The sequence below is a fragment of the Etheostoma cragini genome, chromosome 12, assembly GCF_013103735.1.
Source record: "Etheostoma cragini isolate CJK2018 chromosome 12, CSU_Ecrag_1.0, whole genome shotgun sequence".
In the NCBI taxonomy this organism is placed as follows: Eukaryota; Metazoa; Chordata; class Actinopteri; order Perciformes; family Percidae; genus Etheostoma; species Etheostoma cragini.
In genome coordinates this window covers 22,467,046-22,483,320 of record NC_048418.1, presented here as the reverse complement: position 1 = coordinate 22,483,320, position 16,275 = coordinate 22,467,046, and the positions used below count along the sequence as shown (strand labels likewise).

General features: G+C 41.1%; 1 protein-coding gene across 1 annotated transcript in view; it reads left to right on the top strand.

The window, feature by feature from the left end:
- Positions 1-16,275, top strand: part of LOC117954135 (contactin-associated protein-like 4) — a 151,858-nt gene that overhangs the window by 7,786 nt on the left and 127,797 nt on the right. The gene's annotated exons all lie outside the window — the stretch shown is intronic.

Sequence of the window (16,275 nt, the reverse complement as noted above, 5' to 3'; positions counted from 1 at the left end):
GCACTTTTTTGTTGTTGTTGCTGACCTTTCAGGATCAACATTAACATCAATAGCAATAAAGCCTGCTGCATTATTGGAGATCGTGGTCTTTATTGGTATCCTGTTGTGTCTCCTAATTGTGCCCTCAGAAAGAAAAGAAAGGAAGTGAGTTTGTTGTGCTTTATTTAACTGTTTCTCCAAGCATAATCCTAACAGGTAGAACTGTGCCTAGGATGCACTCCTTCTTTAATAAGTAGATCATTTAATTAGCTTCGTCACATCATTACGCTGTGGTTCTCTATCCTCCTGGTTCATACTCTCGTTCTGATTTTAGTATGTGTAACTTTTACACAAAGTATAAATTCAGTGCATTCAAGACTTCAATTAAATTTGGATGTGTAATTCTACTTTTGCATTGTTAATTGTTAACTGTACCGTTAACACTATACATGAAGGCACGTATGTGCAAAGTTAAATTTTAGCTGGGGGGGGGGGGCAAACTGATCAGCAAATTTACAATTTCATTGTAGTATTGATCGACAGTGCTTGGTTTTCCCATGGCTGTTGTTCACTTATATTAGCAAACACAAAGGCCTGTATTATTCTGAGTTCTGAGTATACCTGAGTTCAAGCTGGCTCTAATTAGATAATATTTAAAGGTCCGATGACATGGTGCTCTTTGGATGCTTTTGTATAGACCTTAGTGGTCTCCTAATACTGTATCTGAAGTCACTTTCCCAAAATTCAGCCTTGGTGCATAATTAAAGCCACTAGAGCCAGTCCAGCAATGAGCTTTCCTTAGTATGTGCCATTTCTGAGTCTGTAGCTTTTGAGGGGGAGAGAGGGGGGAGCAAGGTGGAGGCTGGGGGTGTGGCCTTGACCAACTGCCACTTTGATTGTTTGAAAGCCATGATGTATCTCTCTCATGGGTGGGCCAAATTCTCTGGGTGTGCCAAAGCAGAGAAAGGGGAGGTAACCTTGCCCCTGCTGACATCATAAGGGGAAGATTCCAGATTGGCCCATCTGAGCTTTAATTTTCTCAAAGGCAAAGCAGGATACCCAGGGCTCGGTTTATACCTATCACCAATCATACCATGGGACCTTTAATGGGTCAATCCATTCCAGCAGTGTTTCTGTAAAAAACTTATTCAGCTACTTCCCTCAGTAATTTCCTAATTTTCAGGATGTTCCTTGGCAGTCTCCAGAGAACAAATCTGAACTTGTTCCATATGATGTCTTTGTTTTGGGCTACTTTCATGTACTTCTTTAATAGCTGTCATGCAATATGTTTAAAAAAAGAAGAAAAGAAGCAATGTGTGTTGTAAATGTAGTTATTATTGCTGTAACTACACTGGGCAATGTTTTCATAAACCCTGAAACACCTCATTACCATTTTAAAAGCATACTTTTGGCAAACAGGGACAGTTATACAGGCGCACAAATGACATGACATCCTGCAAATGAGGAGATTTTTGTAAGAAGGTTCTCCAAATATTTAGTGTTAGCAGTGGAGAAAAAATCAATACAGCATAGTATTGCAATATTTTCCATGGCAATAATGTATCGGTACACAGGCACCAAGTATTGATCTTTTATTCTACGTATGTTGGTCAGTTTGTCTGCTTGACAATCCCATTTTGCAGCAATAAAATTGAAGTGATATGAACGAACAGAGCAGATGTTGACAAAGTTTCCTTTTGGGGACATCATTTAAAATTAGGAAAAATTAGAAGTTGGAACAAAGGTTAGAACTTTACAGTTTTTGGCTCAAGACTTCAAAATTAGTTCTGGACCTAACAAACTTTGGGCATGGAGCTTGAAAGGTGCTGATGTGCAGGAAAGGCCAAACTAAACCCAGTTTGAGTGGCATTATAAATGTAGGATCCAGTGACTTTGGAGCAAGATAGATATCAGGGACTAAAAGTTAGGATATGTTGGCCTCTGTAGCTTGATTTTTGATTTTTGTTTTTTTTAATCTGTCTCTTTCTCAGCCTCCCTTAGGTTTATTGAAGTGCATTAGTAAATGGGGGTGGGAATCACCAGATGCCTCCCGATAAGATATCATCACGGTACTTATGCCACAATACGATATTATTGCGATTTTAAACCAATAAAAATGTTCTATGATATACTGCAAGGCCCTGTCTTGCATCCGGCACGGTGTATTATCTTGAGGCAGCGGGAAGTGAGCGCGACAAAAACCTGGTCTAAAGTCAGTAACACAGGATTTCATTGTTTTTTTACCAGCGCATTAGTAAAATGCTCTTAGGCTTATTCACAGCGTGCACACTTTGCTTGTTACACACACAGGGACGCACAGCAGCACACACACATGCAAAAGATTACCCATAGAAATATGACGGTGCAGATCCTCCATCATAATAGCAATGTGCCTAAGAACAAACGCGCTTGGCTTTTAAAGGGAATGGAAGAGGTCAAGCTGATTGGTTGATAGCATGTTAACGCCCAAAACACTCCTAGGTATTAATGAAGACACTAAGTACAAATCGTTTGAACCATGCGCCCAGCGCACGGACCCTTTTTTCAAAGCTTCCCGACATGTGCTTAGATTGTTAAAATAGGGCTCTAAGTGTGTAAATATCAAGAAGAAAGCAGTCATTTCCGCTGTGTTGAACCTGCTACAAGCCAAACTGGGCTCTGTGTGCTACTCTTCCCACTGTTGGTTTAATTAATTGGCTTGGCCCTGGGTGTTTTAAGCCAACATGAGGGTAATGTGGATGTCAGCACATTAAAAGGAAGATGTAGCTGCCTGGAATCTGACCTGCTGTTAGACAGTAATGGTGCTTTGCCTAGGAGATGACTCTTCCTCCATCCCTCCACAGTACTTCCTCGGGCGAGAGCTGGATGCAAATCCAAGCACTCCCAGTCTAAAATGCTCGCTAAAGTGTGGTAGTGGTCAAAAAGATGAAAATTTCATGCACATTACGGCTCCCCAGTGTTTACCTACTGCAAGATTAAAACAGCAAAGAAGCTGAGCCTGTCTTTTTGGAAATGTAAAAAAATTAAGGGAATAAAATGAAGAAGCACTGAAAATTGACCAATGACCGATTTAGTGGACAAATGTTATAATTTAAAAAAATATGGATCAACAGAATTATAACATGGCCGACACAAATACATGTGTCTATATTATTACTTGAGGAATTAAAGTTGATGGATAAATAGTATAAAGGTGAAGGATGGATGACAAATAAACAGATATCATGACTGATACATGCTGTAATATTTCCAAAGCAAATTGCTATTAAGATAGAGATCCGAGCAAAAGAGAGGGACGGACAGATGGAGGGAATGAGTGATTGACAGAAAACATGACACAGTCCACCATATTACATTAGCAATGGGATGGCTGTGGCTCGATAGTAGAGCGCTCGCCTGGCGGTTGGTAGTTGGTAGTTGATAGTTCAATCCCAATTTCGAAGTGTCCTTGGGCAAGACACTGAGTGGGAATGTGTGTGTGTTTCTGGTGAGCAGGTGGCACCTTGTACAGCAGCCTTGGCGAGAATGTGTGTAAATTCAACACATTGTCACTCCCATCTCGTAAAATACGGATGCTTTGTCATTGATACTGACGTTAAAAGTCTCCTTTAGCGTCATATCACGCTTTACCTTCAATTGGGGACAATTGGCGTCATTCTGGGTGAAAGTCCTGTGTTTGACCCCCCCCAACCTCTCTATGAGGAATTTCCCCCTTACATACTACTTGCTAAACCCTGTCTAGATGCTGCTCTCCCCTGTACTTTCTACACACACACCAAAGGTTTTTTTTTTTGCCACATTAGACGCGGACAGCCACTGTCCAAACGTCCCTATTTCACGTTTTCGGAGTGAGAACAGGTGGTTGAATGGTTCCTGTACTATGTAAAAGCTTTTTGAGCAGTCGTTGAGACTAGAAATACAATATATTAATAAAGTCCATTTATTTATATTGACAACAGCTGGATTAATGAAAGAGAGGCATTTGAAAGAGAAACAGAACCGATGGCTCTCTGAAACCAATACGTTGTCCTTCAGATGCTTATTCCTCAGGGAGCCCACCCACTGTTCATCATACCCATAATAGTTGTCCGTGACTTCTCTCCACATGTCGTTTGTTTCAATGCCTGGGGCAAGGTCTGACTCACGCTGTTTATCACAGTGAAACGAAGGAGCGGAAATACGTCCTGAGAGGTCCACTTCTTTGTGTTTGTGTTCCTTCACAATAATTCTGCAGCTGTGCGGAAACAATTGGGCAGTTTAAATTCATGAGGGAAGCAATCAGACTGATATTATTCCGAAAGCTTGGAGTTCAGTTTTGCAGTAATATTAAGTTAAGATGTGCATTTTTACAAGCCACAAAAGAAGGATCGTTATGAAGGCATAACATTAAAGCGCTCATGTTATGCTAATTTTCAGGTTCATAGTTGTATTTTCAGGTTGTACCAGAATAGGTTTACATTCAATTCAATTCATTTTAATTTTATTTATAGGATCAATTCATAACAAGAGTTATCTCGAGACACTTCACAGATTGAGTACGGTCTAGACTCTAGACTAGTCACTCAATGGACCCAACATTTCTAGTAGTTTCCTCCAGAGCAAGCAACAGTGGCGAGGAAAAACTTCCATTTAGGCAGAAACCTCGGATAGCCCCAGGCTCTTGGTAGGCGGTGTCTGACTACCGGTTGGGGTTAAAATGAAGAGTGGCAATAACAGTCACAAAAAATAGTAGTTTCTAGTAGTTCTTTGTAGTAGTTCATGGCATAGCAGGGCACTGTGCGGTATTACAAGGCACAGCAGATCGTGGCAGGATGTAACATGGCATCGCAGAACATGTAGCGGGACCATGGCGACAGCTGCAAACGTGATTTTGGAGCCTCCCTGATCCGAGGAAACATGCTGGGGGAAAAAGAACATAAGGACTCCGGGGAATGACTCCCCAGAGCTAGGTTAGTAACAAGCCTTTTGTGGACATCGATGCACACAAATGGAAAGATAGAGTGGTTTTATAAAAAAAAAAAAAAAACAATATGTTTTTGTTGTACTACACATTTTGAACGTACACATGTTACTCCAAAACAAGTTCCTCATAGAGCAGAGGCACCATGGCTCCACCCGGCGCTTATTCCCGCCCCAGGATTATTGTGATTGGTTTAAAGAAATGCCAATAAACCAGAGCACGTTTTTCTCCTATCTCGGAATGTAGTGTAGACTAGCCGTTTTTTTTTTTGTCTAGAAAGTCATTATTCATGTTACTCATCATCCCCTCATGAAAGATAGATATACTGTAGATGACTGCTGTAAATCAGATCTATAACCACAGGAGTGTTTATGGCAGATTATATCAAGAACATTAATGACTTTTAATCCTGGCCTAATGAAGCTCAGCGTAAATTAAATCAGGAAGACTATCTTTATGCTTTATTCATTCACAACTCTCTCTCTCTCTCTCTCTCTCTCACACTCTCTTGTTCAATTCATTTGTATTAATAGTATCAATTCACAGTAAGAGATATCTCAAGACACTTTACAGAATTAAAGTAAAGTAAAGAATATAATTTACAAAGACCCAACAATTCCAGTTATTCCCATAATACTCTTAATGTTAAACCAACCAGATTGTGGCACAAGCTCCTTCAGTTGCGGTCAAACTTCAAATCTGTTCTTTTTGCTCCTGTCAGATATCATTTAAGGGGGGGGGGGGGCTTCATCATCCTTATAATATATGAAGTCTACCAAAAGCCACCAAAGCCTATTGACATGTCTCATTTTATTCACACGCCTATGAAAACAATCTTGATTCAGAAGTCTCTCCTAAACAAAATGACAGATGATACCACGACTATGTGTGCGCGTTTGTGTGTATGTGTGTGTCTGTTTGTGTGCGCATTGAATAACTACAAATAACTAATGTTAGGGAAATCTGTTTATGTGTTACGCATTTCTGGATTTCTTTTTTTTGTTATACATATTGGTAACTGCCTTAAAGATCCTATTGGTCGGGCTCTACTGTGAAAATAGACTATGACCCCGGTAAGACTTTACCAGTCCTTGATTGATGAGAGGGCGGGATCCTCCAGAGCCAGGGTGAGGAACAGGGAAAGTGGCTAAGGAGAAATCCACTTTCCTATTTGTTCTTTAGTATCATTTATGGAAATGTGTAGGCAAAGTGGAGCAGTTAATGGGATCTGATGAAGTCGAGGTTACAGAGCGGATGTGGAGCCACCAGTCATGAATCTGGATTCATGAACCCCGGCAACAGGCAGTTACACGAGGAGCTGACCAAGGACTGCAGTCCATCCGTTTGATATCGGGCCCTGCTGGATTGTATTTGTTCAAGACCGTCCTCAGAAGGAGTCTGTCTCCCCCAAAAAACCAAGCCATTCATCATGTGATTTAAAAAAAAACATGATGGACTGTTCAAAAGAGGTCATTATCTTCACTCCAAAAGTCGCCTGATGAGACAATCTTCTAAAAATAGCCATACAGAGAAATACAGAGGGTTGTGTGGAGCTGAAAGTCTTAATTATAAGTCATAATTAGTTTTGTATCAACTCATTTGGCAATGGCTTGATTGTAATGGATAGTCATTAATATAAAAAAGTTACGGAATAAAGCTTTAACTCTGACTTGAACCCACTGAAACTGATGAGCGACAGGCTCCAGAGAGAGACAGGTGGCGGCGCGGTGCTCTGGAGACACACACTGCAGTAGGAATTTTAATGTCACATTTTCATATGTCCTCCACACATTAGAATAATAAAGTTTCACCTTGGACGTCTGAAAAGTGGCACTGCAATGTTACTTTGGACTCTGCATTGTTCCAAAAATCTGTCTTCAGCATCAGCATTACACACAGAACTAGAAGCTAAACACTGCTGTGTCATTTTTTTTCATCCCAGTCTTACGGCATAACGTGAAATGGTCACATTATTTGATCTATTGATTCGTGTACAAGTCAAGTTAATGTCATTATTTTTGTGTGTTGATTACATTTTAAAGTCATGCATTTAAATGGGAAGCCTATTTTGTGATAACCACAAGATTCCAGTAGCGAATAGTATTGAAAAGCCAAAAATCCATGTAGGGAAGGTCGGTCCTGGGGGTGGATGGGTTCTTTTTTCCTAACGACAGCTGTCCTGTAGTTGTCGCTGGCATGTGGCGTTTCCTTTCCCCGTTGTTGGGTGCCACAGAGCCCGCGGATTGTGTCCCTGCGCCCGGGGACTGCGTCCAGCGCGTGGTGGTCCGTCCTCTTGTTGTCGCCGGTGTGTGGCGTTTCATTTCCCCCGTTGTTGCATCCCCCCAGAGCAACCCAGTGTCATGGGTAATTTGTGAAATGGTTCCGTTCGAAAATTGTGATATGTACACAAATTAATAAATCTAAATTAGGTGACCATTTCACGAACTGGTGTGAGATCGGGTTGAGTTTTCATGAAGTCGGTATCGCGTTGCCACAGCTCTGCAGACAGCTGATGAGGAGAAACAGGGCCGGTCAGTTTGCATTAGCGAGGAGGACAGAGCTGAGTCAGTGGCCATTAAAGAAGGAAAGCTAAGGCTGAGTTTCAACACAACAAGGCAGAGTTAATTCCGAGCTAAGCACTTTGAGGCAAAACAGTAGGAAAGGGTAGGCTGCAGGAGAAAAATGAGGGTGAGAAGAAATGAAGGTGGATAAGGGAAGAAAGAAGAGGAGGAGGAAGAGCAAAATAAAGAAGGTGAAGATAAAGTTTAGGGGTCAGAGTCTGCAGGCTGTCTGGTAGTAGTATTCCCTCTGTGTTTCAAACTGCAGTGACATTTTATACTGCCTTTTCCATTTTATCCCTCAATGACTTTTCTGTGTGTGTGTGTGTGTGTGCATGCGTGCGTGCATGTTTGTGTGTAGGTGTGTGCATGCGTGTGTGTGTGTGTGTGTGTGTGCGTACAGGCCACCATCTGCTTTCTGGATGCATTGCCTCTCATCTTTGGGATGATTTGACCTCATAAGACGGAGCAGGAGGCAGAGGAGGATAGCAGGTATGAAGGAAAGGGAGGAAAGGGAGAGAGATGAGAGAAGGAAAGAGGAAATAGGACAGTAGGAGGAGAGAAACTTGAGTTTAGAAGGGTGAGAAGGGGCGAAGGGATGCACGAAGTGCATGAAAAAAGAAGGGGGATGAAGAGATAGTTTTGCTCAGAGAATTTAGCAGTTTTCTTCTGTCGGTTTCCCCGCAGTGACATTCTTAACTGCCTCTACAATTTCACCCTCTGCTGGCTTTTTGGTGTGTGTGTGAGTGTGTGTGTGTGTGTGTTTCATGTTCAACTCTCAGTTTTGCAGAGCCCTGCAAGTTGTGGATTTTTGCAAGATTGCACTGGTATTAATATTAATGCCCAGCGCATAAAAAAGTGATTCTACTGATATTTGAAATGTGAAGAAACAGCCTCTTTCAAACTGGGATTTCCTCTGCGGTCCTCACACTCTGCTCTCAGTCAATAAAACATCGAACCAGATTATTAAAGTAAAGGCTACAGAGGTTTTATGAAGGATATGTGGCCAATTTATTGGCAGTGTACTTCTCATGGTATGTAATTAGTGGTATGTAAGAAATGATTTGTGCATGCCATTATTTAACCCATGAATTAATTATATAAACATTTAATTCCTTAATTTGGATAAAATAAAAGACTCAATCAATGTCTCTATTTATTTACGGCTACATGGTCATCAGCAGCTTTCATTTCTCATGTGTCAACTCATACTTTTATCCACTGTGGCGTTTTTTATTCAATAAATACAATTGGGTAGGGGACATCTCTGGGGAGAAATGTCTGACTTGTTAAAGAAAATAGATAGATAGATAGATAGATACACAGATAGATAGATAAAGATATCTATTGATCCCATAAAAAATGGGAAATTATGGTGTTACAGCAGCAAAATCATTCACACAGCACAGACTATAAATGTAAATGAAATACTGGGATACAATACATACAACATATATGAAATATGTACTAAGTAAAAAGGACCTTTATTTAAAACAATACCTTCATTTCACCCCAAAAAGAAAAAAGTCATTGAGTGTCTTGTCAAAGACATGCAGCAGAACAGTCGCATAGACACAAAAAGTCCACAAGACATTAAAAACATAAAACAGTTAAAGAGGCAAAATGGTTCCCAAAGTCAACCGCAGTCCTTAACACATCAGGAAAATCATCTACAGCCATATGTGTAGGCCTCTGAGTCATTTAGCATCTTCTTCAAATGGACCAATGAGAGCAGCTGGTCAAGTAGCAAGGTTTCCTGTGACTTTGTCCAGGTAGAGGGAGCAGCAAACATGAACACCTTTTTTCCCAGTTGAGTTCTTCTGACCTTTGGAAAGGACAGCAAGAAAAGATCCTGAGACCGAAGACTGTCTGAAGTAGTCCCTGTACTGTTTAGTCTGACGTAGGTCAGAATGTATGACCTAAAACCGCATCGTAAATGGAGATATGCCTGTGTTTAACCTCGGGTTAATTTTGATCCACATTCAAAAAGTAAATCAGAAATATATATATTCAACCATATTGTCCAAAATGAATAACATGGATGGTTCCATAAAACAAGTAAAATGAATGATCAATGCACTACTTTCATTGAATTTGGGTCTTTTATTCAATTTTATAGCATTTGAAAAAATAAATTATGAAAGGATGTTTAAAAAAACTAAAAAATTTGGGGGAAATATAACAAAAAATGACAAAATAGTGCAGGAAAAATCGATATTTCATCATAAGAAGTGACAAAAAAACATTGAAAAAAGTGACAAAAACATTTGAAAAAGACGACAAAAACGTTTTTGATCAAGAAAAAAAACTTGCCGGGTTGAAAAAAAATTATAAAAGAAAATTGAAAAAAGTTACAAAAATTTGGGAAGAAGATTCAAAAATTTGGAAAATTACAACAAAAAATGTCAAAAATAGGAATAATGTTAACATACATTTTAGTTAAAGGCGCCTTACTCGGCACTCAAGTACGTACACATAAATAAAAAAATTAAAAAAATACTAGACAACAGAAACAACAAAAATGGCAGAGCAATAGATATTCAAGTGGAACAGGCAGTTTTTAAACAGATGTGTTTTGAGTTGAGACTTGAAATGGGGGAATGAATCAATGTTTCTGAGTTGGGGGATAATGAGTTCCAGAGACGGGGAGCAGAGCGGCTGATTGATCTGCCCCCCCATGGTGGTGAGACGGGTGGATGGGACAGAGAGGTGTATGGAGGAAGAGGATCTCAGGGATGGGAGGTAGTGGGACGCTGGATAAGATCAGTGCGGGAAAAATCTATTAAAACGTAATAAAAAAACGTTGAAAAAAGTGACAAAAACATCGGGAAAGATGACCCAAAATAAGATTGGGGCGACAACAGGTGGACGCGGGACACCCTGGGTCAAAGTCCTGTGTTGTTTGACCCATCCACCCCCCACCCCCCCCAACCAACCTCCCTTAGCTGATTTTCAGCCTTTCATACTACTCTCTACATTGTCTCTCTTAATGCTATGTTATCTTCTCATTGACTTTACTTTGGCATTGTTTTCCAAGGTGGCCATTTACATTTTTACACACCTCCTAATGCGCTGGTAACATTTTGTGACCAGGCTGTGTCATCATTGCTAATACTTTGAAGGGTTTGGTGACATCACGGAGTTTCCAACATTGCTCAAACCAACTTCAACCTGAGTTGAATTATCAATTAGAGGAGTGGTCTTCAACAATTTTTAGGACAAGGACCCCTAACCTGAAAAAGACACAAGCAAGGACCCCCTACTAAATTTACCCACTGCTAATACGAGTCTGCTCGGCTTGGCTCAGCCGTGGTTTCCATAGACAGTTAAAGAAATGAACCACGGGGTGTTGTTTTTAATTCTCAGCGGGGGCAGCTGGAAGGCAAATTTTGTTTCAAACGAAGCTGGAGGCAGCAAACAACCCCCCATCTGTCGCTAGCAATGATGATGCAGTGATTAGTGACGATTCTCTCCAACCAATCAGTAGTCTGCAGGTTTTCACATCACATTTTGCAATCGCCTCAGCTCACTTGGAACCTTGATGGAGGCGATACTAAAAAAGCACCTGTTAGCTAGCACCAGGTACTTTTTTTAATAATGAAAAACAAAAATGACGTTTAGAGTTGAGTCGAGTCGAGCAGGTGCCATGTAATGGAAAAACGTCTTCAATAAATAGAATTGAGTTGCATAATAAACTGGGTCTACAATAACATGTAGTGTGGCCTGAAGCCTTAACACATGCCTTTTTAAGGTGCCCAACAATGCTTAGCTACTGTTCACATAATCATATATCATCATGTCTTAATATCAAATATACACGTGGAAGGCACAGTGAATCCATTAGCTTTACTGTATCTGTGGATGGCTGCCATAGTGGCTTCCTTACCTATAGGTCAGCAAACGTATCATCAGTGTTGTTTTCAAATATGTTGGATTTATGGTAATGTATATTTATGAGACATATTTTAAGGGTGGACGCCAGAGTGGCGGATTCATCGTCAAAGATCCCAGAATAGAGTAATATAAAACTGAACAACAGTGATTCCAGAAGAATATGAAGGATGAGACAAAATATACTCTGGATTGACGCCTGCAGCTTAATGGAAAAAAGAATCAGCATTCGACTCAGGAGTGAGTTCTATCATCTGTAACTGATGTTTATTAAAGATTCAACATTCAGAATCCTTCATTAATGCCTCAATGGGAAAATTCACACTGTTTCAGCAGCAATTCATGTGGGGCGGGGGGGGGGGTAAATTGTAATAACAGTGTTGCACGTTGTAATAGTTTTTATTCATCACTCCTGGTGTGAGGGTGTTTTGTTCTATGTGGTCTAGTTTGGAGTTTGGAGGACATTTGGTCCCATCCAGTACATCACATCATGACATAGGTCAATAGTAATGTCCATAATGACACTAAGTGCCCTATTTTAACAATCTAACTGCACGGCGTGAAGCACTTTGCTTTTATGATGGAGGATTTGCACCATCATAAGTGTATATGTTATCTTTTGCATGTGTGTGTGTGTGTGCTGCTCCCTAGGCGCTTTTACTAATGCGCTGTTAAAATAACAATGACATGCTGCGCTATTGCCTTTAGACCAGGTTTTTGTTGGTCAATAGCGCGGCCACTTCCCGCTGCCTCAAGATAGCAATAGGCCCAGAATGCACCTGAACACACCTCCCTGTAAAACCAGCACACCCACAGGCGCACAGACGGGCGCAGGTGCATTTGCTGTTTAAACGACGTGGGCGCAGGACGCTCTTAAAACAGCAAAGTCACTTGGGTTGGGCTTTGCCATAAATCCGCACTTTCTAAATTCTGCACTTTAACTCTCAACCCTTCCCTAGTAAAGGCAAGAAGAAAGGTGTTCCTATCAGGGATTTACACTGTATAAGTCATCATCAAACACATGTGAACATATGTGTGTACTGTAAATGGACTGAAGCTGTCTGATGCTGCTCCTCGGGGAGCAGATGGAGCCCTCAGGGTACCAAGCAACATAACAAATTGAATTTCTGTAAAGTGCGTTATCAACACAGAGATAAGGCGCTTAGGTCTTTCAAAAGATTACATTCAAGGCGGAAAACAAATGTGTGCCGTACTGTTCTACTCTGGAGCTACGCCCCCTACACAACCAGCACCAGCATTGTTCTGACAGGAAGTTTGTCACTTTAACGTGTTATGTGGTGTAAAGTCTATGTTCTGAAGGGCCTCTTATGTCTTCAGTCTGGGCAATTTAGGATTTTGAAATCGCAAGTTTTTTTATCCATGCAACTGGGATCTCTTTGTGCTGAAGTTTGTATTCCCTCAGATGTTTAAGAACAATGCATGCAGAAAGACGGGACCAAAAAGCTATGACAAGAGATGTCCAACATATCCTATATGTCTGCCCTAATTGGGGTCTGTCAGGACTTTTACCCCGGCTACCCTCCAATTACACTGTCCCGTGAAGTGTGAAAGTGCTGGCTCAACTTCTGGAAAGGACAGAAACTGAGCTCTGGCTGTTTGACAGGCAGGGGAAGATGGAGAACGCCAAATTATCTGCAGAGAAGTTTTTTTTAAAGAGCACTCATCTTCTAATGTCTCCTGTGGGAGGACGGCTGTAAAGTAGCACTGAGTAGATGCTGCGACTGCGGCTCTTGTTATGGTTTAGTGGAGAAGTAAAGAGGCTACACAGTGGCAAACCATGGGACCACAGAGGAGCCAAGAGAGCAGAGCGGCTGGCTGCAAGTCAAAAGTTCAAGAGCCCACTGTTGCTTAGTTACCTTTGAGCATGCTCAATAGCTCTTGAACTCTTGTAGCTCTCCTGGCTCCACTGTGGTGACAGTTTACAGACTGTTTCATCTAGTCATTAATAAGGACATTACGGCAAATCGTTTTTTGTGGAAAAAAAACATTTTGGAATATTGGATTGTATGAGTTTGACAATCTACTAGTGTGGACTTCACCAGAAAAGAACAGAAGTTTGGGTTAACCCAACTTTTATGCCTTTTTGTCACATCTACTGCAGTCAGATTCACTGTGTTCTCTCAAAAGGAATCCTTGCACATGAGTAGGCACTTGTAAGGACTTTTTGAAGAACATTTTTAGAAGCTAAAAACACATTTAAAACTTGCCCTGTGTTAGACTGTTGGGTGCTAACTCTAGCAGGAGGATAACTCGGTGTAGACAGCACCGATTGATTTGGTTTCTCTCTCTACTGACTGCACTCCAAATTTCAAAAAGACAAAGCTACCTATTGGAATCGACCGTAATTGACCTTTAATGTTGTGAAACAGTTGTGGCTTGGTTAACCATGGAAATGCAGAGCTCTTGTTAGAGCACAATTTGAATTTGCACAGTGAGTTGCTCTGGCGTCAAGTAATGCTTCTCATTAACTATACCCTTTTAGCTGAGCTGAACCAATCACATCGGTGTATCTGAAATAGGAGGGGCCAGAGGCGAGCTGAACACATGACAACAGTTTAATCTACCAGTTAGCTCCGCTGGTAGCTAAGCGTATGGGGCTCTTGATGCGTCACCCTGTGTGTTGTTGTGCTTGGTTGTAGTGTTATCCAATTGCATGCAAGAGATTTTCAAATGCACGCTTGTTGCCCACCTCGAGATGGACGGCTTTCATTACTCAATGCCAGACTCTTAATCTTTCGGATTTGGGTCTGGATGTCCAGGTTGTTTAGGTTTATGAAAGATGATGGTTGGAGTTTGGATGCTTGTATATCGACCTTAGTATCGACCCTAATACTGTCTACATAAGAGTGACGGGACACTGTCATTAACATGTCATAAAACATTATAAACAAGTCATAAACATTTACGTAAGTGTCATTCGGTTTTGTCAAGACAAGTTAGGGTTAGGGTTCATGTGTCATGACTTTGTCATGACAGTGACTTTGTCATGACAGTGACATGTGTTTATGACAGTGTTATGTCACTCTTATGTAGATACCTTCAAGTAAAGTGTTACCAATAAATTAGTTCTCTAGTTTGTTTTCCCTTATTTCAAAATTAAATATATGAGATAGCGCAACGTTGGGATTCCACCGCAAAACATCAAGGAGGAGGTCGAGGTGGAAGAATGGGTGTGTGGAAGCAAGGCTTCACTTGTTGCAAATTTATTTTTTCTATCTCATTATAGAAAACCTTACCCTTAGATCAGTGGATTGCGCAGGGAAAACAAAAGGTTTGCAATGTCCTATTCTGGCGTTACAATTGTTAAGCCATGCTAGGTTTTTTCTTCTCCATTTCCTATCCCAAGTGTCCAATTTGATTAAACGTCTCACTCCTGAAATACATTAATTTTGCTAAGCTGCCTGAATGATGATATTTGTGGTCTTTTTGCCTAAATGACGGAAGAAAATTACCAAATTTTAATTAAGAGGCAAATATATTCAAATCACTTGCTTGCTGCAGCTGGTGGATTAGTAGATACGTTTTGATACATATCTCCCTCTGAAGCTATTAGTATGAGTAATGTAAAATCTATCTAAACCTGCATAATTCGGTGTAATCGACATTGAATGTTTTGGGCTTCAGCAGTGTTTGAGCTCAACCCCGGAGGAAGTCCTGTTTGTCCTGCTTGCTTCAACTCTCTCATCTGTGTTTATGTGAGTTGAACTTGGCAGTTTTGCTGTAATGCTGTATTTGATAACTTCATTTGGTTGATGTCTGTCTCCCACACAGCCTCCTACATGGCTCCTCGGCGTGATGAGCCTCACTGAGGAGGATTGTTTTATCCTTTCAAAGCCATGCAGTAGATTGATGCAGAGTGATGTATGCATTAGGAGGCTGTGTGTGTGTGGGCTGCTCAATGTACAAATAATGTGCATTTAGTGAACCTTCTGAAGCTGACAGATCTTTTGACACAGAGGAGAAGACCTTACAATTAAAGCTCAAAGCTTTTGATCTACAGAGCAATTTTCGTTCCTACCCTCACCTATGGTCATCCAGGCTGGGTCACGACCAAAAGAACGAGATTCAAGGTACAAGCGCCCGAAAACGGTTTCCTCAGTAGGGTGGCTGGTGTCTCCCTTAGAGATAGGGTGAGAAGCTCAGTCATCCGAGAGGAGCTCGAGTAGAGCCGCTGCTCTTTCGCCTCGAAAGGAGCCAGTTGAGGTGGTTCGGGCATCTGGTAAGGATGCCTCCTAGGGAGGTGTTCCAGGCACGTCCAGCTGGGAGGAGGCCTCGGGGAAGACCCCGGGCTAGGTGGAGAGATTATATATCCAACCTGGCCTGGGAACGCCTCGGGATCCTCCAGTCGGAGCTGGTTGATGTGGCTCGGGAAAGGGAAGTTTGTGGTCCCCTACTGGAGCTGCTTCCCCCGCGACCCGATACTGGATAAGTGAATGAAGATGGATGGATGGATGGATGGATGGATAGAGAAGACCTTAAAATTAGACTTTGTCTCTCTTTCTACTGCTGCAGGACATTCTTATTGCATGAAAGGTGGAGACACACATCACAATAGCTACATTAGATACATACGACTTGTAGAGATGTACTCAACTTGACACTGCCTTCACTGCAAAAAAGTGTGTCTAAAAAACAAGATAAAACACTATACTGAAGGAAAAGGTACTCCAAACAAGTCAAATTATCTGTCCATGCAGAAAGATAATTTCACTTGACAAGCTTTCTTAATTTAACATTATAGTGTAAAGTTGAACACTTAAAATAACAAATTCAATCTTAAATCAAGATAAATTATCTAACACTTCTAAATTGAAGTTTTCTACTTTGGAAAGAACCAAATAATAGTCAGTGTTGTAGTTTGGGAAC